The sequence below is a fragment of the Tamandua tetradactyla genome, chromosome 19, assembly GCF_023851605.1.
Source record: "Tamandua tetradactyla isolate mTamTet1 chromosome 19, mTamTet1.pri, whole genome shotgun sequence".
NCBI classification, from domain to species: domain Eukaryota; kingdom Metazoa; phylum Chordata; class Mammalia; order Pilosa; family Myrmecophagidae; genus Tamandua; species Tamandua tetradactyla.
In genome coordinates, this window is record NC_135345.1 from 4,136,958 (window position 1) to 4,145,802 (window position 8,845).

The window sequence follows — 8,845 nt, forward strand, 5'->3', positions numbered from 1 at the left end:
TAATATGGTATATTACACTGATTGATTTCTAGTGTGGAACCACCCTTAATGGGGGTTGCTGCTTGGCAGCTTCAGAAAGAACAGTGGTTTCCCCCAAAATTCAGGAATCAGGTGTAATGGGTTGAATCACGTCCCCCCCAAAATCATGTCCACCTGGAACCTCGGAAAGTGACCCCATAAACAGTGTCTTTACAGATTAATTTAGTTATGTTAGGGTGAGGTCACTTGGGGTGAGGGTGGCTCTAAGTCTGATATGGTTGATGTCCTTCTAGGAAGACAGAAGTGTGGACACAGACATGAAGGGAAAATGGCCACGTGAAGACAGAGGTGGAGGCAGGGGTTGCATCCACGGGCCAAGGAGTTCCAGAAGCTGGAAGAGGCAGGAGGGGCCCCCTGGAGCCCCTGGGGAGAGGGCGGCCCTGCCCACGACTGGGCCCCGGGCTTCTGGCCTCCAGGACGAGAGAGAACGCAGGTCCATTGTTCAAAGCCTCCCAGATTTGGTCCCAGGAAATGGGAGACACTGCTTGATCCCTGGAGATTGTGGGGGTTGGAGGGAGGGGCTCTCAGTGATGGGGAGTGCTGGGGAAGGTTTGGGGGGAAGAGGCTGGGCTCGGCTTTAACCAGGTGACAAGAGGAGGGGCTGGGGACACCTTGGCAGTTTTCGGTCACAGAGTTGGTCTTGGCCTTCTCTGCTGGTCTCGGTCACTCCCGCGGCCCAGGGGGCTGGTGGCCTAGACCCCAGCCCCCAGTGAGCCCTGGCCCTTCCAGGACCATCCTCTGAGGTAGGGGATTGTCTTTTGCCGGCTGTGTGAAAGCAGGATGGAGCGGCAACGAGAGCCCCCAGGAGCCTGCCCGGCCGGCCATCAGCTTCCCCCTGCAGCAGCTCTGCGGGCTCACCCACAGCCACCCTCCACTGTCCTGTGGCCCAGGGACCCCGATGCCTTGCCGCAATGCCTCCTTTGGTGGGCAGCCCAGCGAATCTCTCCGCAGGCCTGTGAGGGGCTCTGACCTGGACGGCAGCTCTGATGGCTCCGGAGCATTATGCAAAGGGCAGGGAGGAGCTTCTGTCCCCTGTGGGCTCCCTGAGACGCACCCCCCCAGAGCTGCTGGTGTGGGTACAGACTCTTGGTTGGAGGGAAGCAAGTGGGGCGAGGTGTCCATGCAAAACCAGCTTCTTTTCTTCAGTAGCAGCAGCAACAGCCAACCTGGCTCGGCCCCGGGACCTGGGCTGGGGAAAGACACTTTGGAAACAGAGCGGGGTCAGCAGATGGGCCTCGGGGGGGAGTGGGCTCCTGCCGCACTTCGACTTTGGACCTCCAGGCTTCAAAGTGAGGGGACTGTGAAGGGACAATCTCTGCGGTTGGAAGCCACCTGGCTGCTGGCACTTTGTTACAGTGGCTTCCGGAAACTCAGGCAGGGAGCAAGGAAAGCAGTGTGGCCGTGCCCCAAAGTCCCTCGGCCAGCCGGTCTCTCAATAGGTCAACTTAGCGGTCCATCGAGAAAAAGGGGTACGCGTTGAAGACACTCCTGGATCCTCGGATAACCCACGGCTAAGGGGGAACAGAGCCCATGGACACACCCGGGAGACTGAAACATCCTGCTGATTTGAAACAGGGAGCTGACCAGCTGCTGGAGTTGGTGCCGTGTCCCCGCCGTGAACTGAGCACGGCACCAACTCCAGCAGCGCTCAGGTGAGCCACCGCCCAGGAGGCAGGCAAGGTCAGACTCTCAGGTCTGGAACGGAAGGGAGGTGCACAGAGGCTGCCTCGGCTGCCAGGGCTGCTGTGACAAATGCACACGCTGCGGCGCTTAGGCAGCCGTCATTGTCTGCTGCACTGTTTGGGCGTCTGAAGTCCAACATCGAGGTCTCGACAGGCGCCCTGGCCCCGCTCGCGGACAATCCTCGGGGCTCCTGGCCTCTGTCACCAGCTCCTCTGCTCGCCGTCCGAGTCTCCCTTTGGATCTCCTCTCCTGAGGCCCAGGCTGTGGCTTCAGGCCACCGGGTTCCACTTCCCGGGTTCCACTTGGCCTCATCGAAACTGCATCCTGGAAGATGCTGGTCACAGACAAGTCTGCACCTTCATTAATAAAAACATCTTCAAAGGTCTTGTTTGCAAATGTCACCCCCACGGCCGTGGAGCCAGACCTGAGCTGCCTTTGGTGGGGGCACAGTGTGATCCCCAACAGACATGCCCCCAAATTTGACAACCACCACAATTTATGTAGCATGATGGATAATGGATGGTGAGAGAAGAGTCAAAACCAAACCAACCAGCCACGCTGGGCCCCTCTGTCTATCCTCTCTGTAGAAAAGCTAGCAAAATGGATACAAATGTTTGGAATTCACAAGTTTGTGGTATTTGTCAGCTGCTTTAAACTTGCACTTTATTTCTGTCCTCCTCCTAAGTAGATATTTATTTCTATAAATAAAATTTCATGTTTAGTTCTGTATTCCTTTTCTTAAAGAGCATTCTCCAAATGATTGAACTTCAGGCCTCACAAAATCTGGCCTCATAATCCTTGGAGGTCCCTCTGGGGTCCTGGAGGTCACGCCAGGAGAGGGGCTCCTCCCTCTTTTGCAGGGAGCACCGTCTGAGCCTCCTCTCCCTCCATCAGCTGTCGGACCCACTCTCCCCTTGGGACTCAATGCAGCCATCACCTCCTCCGAGAAGCCCTCCGCACCTCGCCAGGCCCGGCTGTGGCCCCTCCTCTATGCCCAGCGGCGTGGCTGAGGCCTGGCCCCCTGGCTCTCACCTGTTGGCCTGGTGTGCGGCAGCTGCACATGTGTGGCCGGCAATAAAACCCTCCAGAGGTGGTCAGTTGGGTCAAGCTGCAGTTGACTTTTGGGAGCCCGTTCGGAGGGGTGAGACCCGCTCAAGTCCTCACTTTAACTGTCCTGCCATCCCCGACAGCGACAGCTGTGGCGGCCTCGTCACCTCCAGGAAGTGGCAAAAGAAGGCCTGGCCCTGAGCTCGCCGGCTGTGCCGCTGCCTGCAACTGCTGCTGTCCTTCCACCCCCCTCGGCACCTCTCCCACCCCCACCTGGGAGCCGACGGAGGGGCCAGGCAGGGACAGGGGGGTGGGACGCGCTGGCTGGTGGCAGTGCCATGGCTGGGACGTCTCCCTGCTCGCGACCTCCCCACATCCCCGTCCTTGGGGTGCAATGAGGAGCAGCGCCCCCAGCGTCGGCCCTGGGTGTTCTGGCCACCCCACGCCTATCCTCGGGCTGCACCCACTGGAGGGGAGGACCTGGGACCCTGGGCTGCTGAAGACAGGCCTGCACAGAGACCCCAGGTGGCAGCCCTGGCACCCACACGCCCGGCCGGAAGTCCGCCTGTCAGGAGTCAGGGCCTCCCTCCTGTAGCTCCAGGGCGGAGTGGCACCCAGGCCGGCCTCCCGCCTGCCCAGCACCCTGCCTCTCCGCGCCCGGCGCAGGGAGCCTCCCTGTGTCCAGCTGCCTCTCTCCTGCCATGGGACTCCAGCAAAGTCACCAAAGCAAGACAGAGAGGAAGGAGAAGCGCGGGGTGGGTGGTGGAGGAGGAGAGGATGCTCTCTGCTGCTGGAGGGTGTGTGGGGCTCTTTTGGGGTGCCCTTTGAGACCCCTGGGTTTTCCCTGGGGTCCGGGACAGCTTCGCCCCAGTGAGGCCAGGATGAGGGGCTTTCCACTGCAGGGTGGGGAGGGGGCTGTGTTGGGGCGTCTCTGTGCTTTGGGGTGCACACGTTTGCAGTTGGGGGATGGGTGGCAGGAGAACAGCCCCCGCTGGCCCCACGGGGTCGCGCCTCCGCTCTGCCCCGCGGCGGGCGTGAAGGCGGCAGACGAGAGGCGGCTTTGAAAGGGACGCGCGGCCGGCTGGGGGCGGGGCAGGGGTCCTGGGAACACTTAGGCCCTTATCGCTGATCAAAGCGGGAGGCGCCGCCCCGGCAGGCGAGGTGTGGCCCACCTGGCTCTCATTACGCCCGCGGGCCTGCTCTTGCTCACGCCGGCCCACCGCACCTGGGCGGGACGGGGGCGGGACGGGGGCGGGACGCGGGGCGGTGGGCGCGGCAGGCAGCTCTTCCGGCCTTCTCCGGGGAGACCCCACCTCTTCCTCCCCTGAGCGCTCCGTGCCCCCAGCGGGGGTCCTTCGAGCCGCTCCAGGATGGAGGTGGGTCAGCACAGGCCCCACCCTCAGACCAGCAGCCCTTCGGGCAGGGCAGGGGGCAGCTCGCCCACGCTCCCCGGGGGCACTCCCACCTGGTTCTGAGGGGGCCCACGGAACTGGCCTGGGTCCGAGCCCCAGCTCCACATGCTGGCTGACCCTCGGCAGTTAAAACTCTCAGGCCTTTGGGCAGTTAGTGCATTGCGTGGGAATCGTGTATTGGGAGGAAATTTGCCAATTGCAAACTTGTGCCTGTGAACAAAGATTGCTGCTATTTCTCAAAGCAGGAGGACTGAGGTTTAGAAACAGGCACAGGTCAACGACCTCTAGTGGGGAATAAGGAGCAGAGACTGGTGTGGGGGGACTTTCACCCCCGTTCACGCCTGCCCTGAATCTGAGACACTTGGCTATTGGTCAGGTTTCTCCAGACAAACAGAACCAACATGTTTTTAGAGAGAGAGGGATTTACTGTAAGGACTGGCAAGTCCAAACTCTGCAAGGCAGGCTGTCGGCTGGAAATCCCATTACTGGTCATGTGGAAGTATCCCTAGTCCAAATTCCCAAGGGAAGCTGGCTGGCTGGAAACTTGGGCAAGAGTCAATGCTGAAGTTGAGGCAGAAATTCCTCATTACCTCTGAATCCTCAGTTCTGGCTTTGAAGACTGACAGTATAAAGAGATTTTCCAGGTTGCTGAGGGCTGTGTCCTGGGCTGATTGTAGATGCAATCAGCAGATTGTAGATGCAAATCGCATCTACAAATATCTTATAGTAACAAGCAGGCCAGTGCTCGATCAAACAGCTGGACACCATAACCTAGCCATGCTGACACATGAAATCAGCCACACCGTGGCTTCTGGGATGGCCCAACCTCCTGCTTTTCTTCCCATCTCACTGACCATTCTGTCTCAGTTCCATTCACTGGCTCCTCCTGTCCCCTGACTCTAGACATTGAAGGACCAGAGTCCTCAGTTCACAGACACGCTCATGCCTTTTCGGTGAGCTTGTGGCTTTCCACAAACTCGTGGGTTTTGCCCCCTCTGTCCACTGGCCACACCTATGCTGATGTCCACAAGGGCACGCCCTGGGCCCTGGACCCTCAGGCCCACCATGCACTCAGCGTCTCCCCTCAACTGCACATCGCAAACTCATCCATCTAAACCTGAGCCCCGGCTGCCCCTTTGTCTCTTCCAAACCAGAACCTCCCTGCCTTCCTCATGGAAGGACTTGATGCAGCCAACTGCTCTGTGCCTGGGCTGGAAGCCAGGAGTCTCTCCTAAGCCCCACTTCCCCACACCCCTGCTGCGCACCATCAGCAAGGCTCAGGGCTTCTGTCGGCAAATTATAGCCGGAACCAGCCGCCCCAGCTCCGGCCTGTTGCGCTGTCGCCTCCTCCCTCCCTCCCCCCCGTGTCTCCTACCCTCGTCTCTCTCCCTTTCTCTAGGTCTCCCTTTGTCTCTGTCTCTGACTCTGTTTCCCATCCTCAGTGTTTCTTGGCTCTCGCTCTCCTCCTCCTGTTTCCATTCCTCTCTGGGGAGCTCCCTAAGGAAGACCCACAGTCTCAGTTTGGGTCTGGCCTCAGACCCTCCCTCTAAATCGCCTCCCTTTAGGGTTTCTCTCCTCTGTCTCCTTCAAGAAGGGAGGCTTGGGGCGCCCCCTCGCCTCAGCCCTACTGAAGGATGCTGAGTTTCCTGGGGAGGGGGAACCCCAGCCCTTGTGGGCAGGACGGGAGAGTGGCCAGAGCACCTCCTGGGTATCCCTGCATGCATGGGGAAGGAAACGGAAACACAGGTAGGCATCTCAAGGTGCGGCCCCAGCTTTGCTTTCAGTGTGTGACTCATCGTGGTGCCCAGGGTGGAGGGTTCCAGGTGCCACGCGTCGGGTCTGCAGATCTGCTTCTGAGCTGCCCCCAGAGCCCCCGGGCTCCCCTGGACGGGGTCACAGCAGACCCACTGTGAGTGGCGGTGGGCGGGAAGCATGCTGGAAGGAGCACGCCCTCTTCCTGGGGTACCCGGCCATGGCTCCCCGCACCCACCTGGCCCCAGCCCCGGTCTCAGCTTCTGCAGGGTGGGCGTCCTCTAGGACCCTCCTTGCCACCCCTGGAGGCCCAGCCCACAGTTTGTGGACAGGAAGACGGAGGGTCAGAGGACAAGGGGCGCGTCCAGTGTCCCGGCCCCACAGTGTTGGCCCTGAGGGCGGGGCCCCCTGCTCAGGGGTGCTGTCCAGTGTCCCCAACTCCTGTCTGTCTGTCTCCCCATCTTTCCCCTCCTAGGCGGACCCTAGGCTGGGGCGGGCTCCAGGGATGTCCTCAGCACCGACCCACTCTCAACACCTGGCTTTTAAAAAGGGGAATGTAATAAGTTGCTAGTTTACAGTTCTAAGGCCAAGAAAATGTCCCAATTACAACAAGTCTATAGAAATGTCCAATCTAAGGCATCCAGGGAAAGATACCTTGGTTCAAGAAGGCTGATGAAGTTCAGGGTTCCTCTCTCAGCTGGAAGGGCACATGGCGAACACAGCATCATCTGCTAGCTTTCTCTCCTGGCTTCCTGTTTCATGAAACTCCCCGGGAGGCATTTTCCTTCTTCATCTCCAAAGGTCACTGGCTTGTGGACCTTGCTTCTCGTGGCTATATCATTCTCTGCTCTCTCAGAAATTTCTCTCTGTGTCTCCCAAAATGTTTCCTCCTTTATAGGACTTCAGAAACTAATCAAGACCCACCCAAATGGGTGGAGACACATCTCCTCTAATCTAGTTTACCAGCCACTCTTGATTGGATTACATCTCCAGGGAGATTATCTAATTTCAGACTCAAACATACAGTACTGAATATGGATTATTCTGCCTTTACAAAATGGGATTTAGATTAAAACATGGCTTTTCTAGGGGACATACATCCTTTCAAACCAGCACACCGTGCTTCTCCTTTAATGTCTTTCCCCCAGACCCCCAGGGAAAAGCCACACTTCAAAGTCAGGTGCGGCTGCAGCACTCACCAAAGGAAGGAAGGCGGCCAGGTGAAGCTGGCACATGCCCACGTGCCCCTGGCCAGGTGCCACAGAGAGCGTGGGCTGTGTGGGTGGGAGGGGGCGCGGGGGTCCCGGAAGCCACCTGCTAGCGGGGGTTTCACTCCTGTTTCTAGCACGTAATAAAAATGGCAACCTATGTATCTATTGCAAACTGCGTAGTTAACAGCCAAATTTCAATATTCTTCTATCACCAGTTACAAATGTACCACACCAATACTGTGGGTCAGTAACGGGAGATAAGGAGTATGGGAGGATTGGGGTTTTCCTTTTTATTCTTACTTCTGTCCTGGCGTAATGAAAACGTTCTAAAATTGATCATGGGACTGTATTCGCAGCCATGTGAGGAAACTGAGCTGGTGATTGTCCTCTTTGGACGGCTTGTGTGGTGTGTGGATGTATCTCAATAAAACTGCATTGATGGAAAAGAAAAACGATAACTTCCCTGCCTCCGAGCCCTGCAGCCGGGCAGGCCCCTCTCGCACACCCTGCAATGCTGGGGAAGGACCGTCTGGGTGCTGGGGGTTAATCAGCCCCCCACGGGGACATGTGCAAGTCCCCCTGCCCTGCAGGTGTGAGCCCGTATGCAAATAGGGCCTTGGAAGGTGGTTTTAGTGAAAGGTCAGCCGTGTGACTCAGGGCGTGCCCAGTACATCGTGGCTGGAAGCAGGAAATTTGGCACCATCAGGAGAGGGCGACAGTGGACAGATGGCCACGGAGACAGACTGACGGCCGGTGGCCCTCCCCAGGACAATGCAGATCTCAGAGAAGGCATCAACCTGCCGACGCCCCAATTTGGACTCGCAGCCTCTGAAGCTGGAAGCCAGTGAATTCGCTTTGCTCACGCCAGCCAGCCTGTGACATTTCATGGCTGTCCCGGCTCACCGAGACCTGCAGGACAGCAGGACACACACACACACTCATTCACACAAAACACACCTGGCTGGGGGTACAGAAGTGAGTCGAGGGGTGCGAGGAGCTGGCGGTGCCTCACATCCTCCAAGAGGAGAAATTAAACCCAGGTTTTATGATCCCATCTCCAAAGCCCATTTTTTTTTTAAAAAAAAGGAAAATAAAGTTTTGCTTTTCCAATTTAAAAATCAATACCTGTTTACATTGTAAGGATGTTCTAGTTTGCTAGCTGCCAGAATGCAACACACCAGAGATGGATTGGCTTTTAATAAAAGGGGATTTATTTCGTTAGTTCTTCAGAGGAAAGACAGCTAACTTTCCACTGAGGTTCTTTCTTATGCGGGAAGGCACAGGGCAATCTCTGCTGGCCTTCTCTCCAGGCCTCTGGGTTCCAACAACTTTCCCTGGGGTGATTCCTTTCTGCATCTCCAAAGGCCTGGGCTGAGCTGCGAGTGCTGAGATGAAGTGTGCTGAGCTGCTTGGGCTGTGCTACGTTGAGCTCGTTCATTTAAGCACCAGCCAGTTAAGCAAACATCATTCATTGCAGCAGGCACGCCTCCTAGCCGACTGCAGACGTAATGAGCAACAGATGAGCTTCACGTACCATAGGCTCATGTCCACAGCAACAGAACTAGGCACCTCCACCTGGCCAGGTTGACACCCAAATCTAACTACCACAAAGTACAATGAAGAAAAACAATAATTACCACCGGTCAGATTTCTAGGAAATAAGTATTTTAGCATTTCCTTCCAGACTTTTCTCTCCCTATA